The following is a 1,117-nucleotide window of genomic DNA, read 5'->3' as shown; positions in this document are numbered from 1 at the left end:
CGGGACGCGTTCCCCCATTGTGGGAATGCACGCAAGCCCGCGGTCGTGTTTCCCGCGGAGGCGGCCGCAGGCGCCCAAAGCCAACCCGAGCCGCGCCCCGCGGGCACGATGTCCCCGAGCGGGAGCTCCGCAGCAAACCCTCGTTCCGCGGGGCGCGCTGCTTTCCGAGACTGATAACGACCGTGCACGATGGTGCCTGGGCTATTTGTGTGAATACTGATTCACCGATAAGGTTATAATTGGGTCAAAAGCAGCGTGAAGAGGCAGCTTTAGAACACAAGCACACAGGGAAGGTATATTCATGTATACGTACTATTAAGTGGATTGAAAACAGAGTCCACACGGAATTGCAATACAGTGGAAAAGAACAAATCTGCGCCATGTGAACCTGCTGCAGCACACGAGCGCTGCTCAGATCTGGGCAGAACACAGAGTGTCAGCTGCAAACATCCCGGGCGAGCTGAGATCAGTGCTATGGGTGCAGAACCACCTTGCCTCAATTGCACCTCTGAACTTCTGTAAAATATCAGTGTGAAATAACAGTATGAGCTCATCCCTTAGAAACTGCAGCGGCAATTGCAAAATTTTCATCTAACCATGCAAAATAATACCTCACTGAGGCTACAGTGCCCCTGAGTCTGTGGAAACGTTCCACGACAAGTGAACGTGACGTTAGAGGCAGGTTGGGGCTGTCACCACGTACATTAAGCCCACCAGGCTATGAATGATCCTCCATGGTCCTGCTGGGATCAGGCAACCACCACCCTCCCCAGAGGCAGAATGGGCTCACAGTGTCAGCACAGCCATTGCAAGGCCACTGCATGGAGCAGCTGGTGTGTGCACACTGAACCCAGCACGGCCACACTGCCAACTCACATTCAGCTGTGGAGCTGCGTGGCCATGGGGTGTGCAAAGTTTCACACACTCAGCTGTGAAAATGTAGCACAAGGAAAAAGAGGCCGTGGGTGACGAATGCAAACTTTTTGACACTTGGAAAGGTTGTTCTTGTATATCAAACTTGTTAAAGTGCCTTGAGTCTAAGCAGACAACGCAATTAATTCAATGTAGAGTAGAAAGCAGAGCCAGACCATTTTAAGCGTGACAATCAGATTGGATC

The sequence above is a fragment of the Meleagris gallopavo genome, chromosome 7 (genome assembly GCF_000146605.3).
Source record: "Meleagris gallopavo isolate NT-WF06-2002-E0010 breed Aviagen turkey brand Nicholas breeding stock chromosome 7, Turkey_5.1, whole genome shotgun sequence".
Classification (NCBI taxonomy): Eukaryota; Metazoa; Chordata; class Aves; order Galliformes; family Phasianidae; genus Meleagris; species Meleagris gallopavo.
This window is presented reverse-complemented; position numbering follows the sequence as displayed.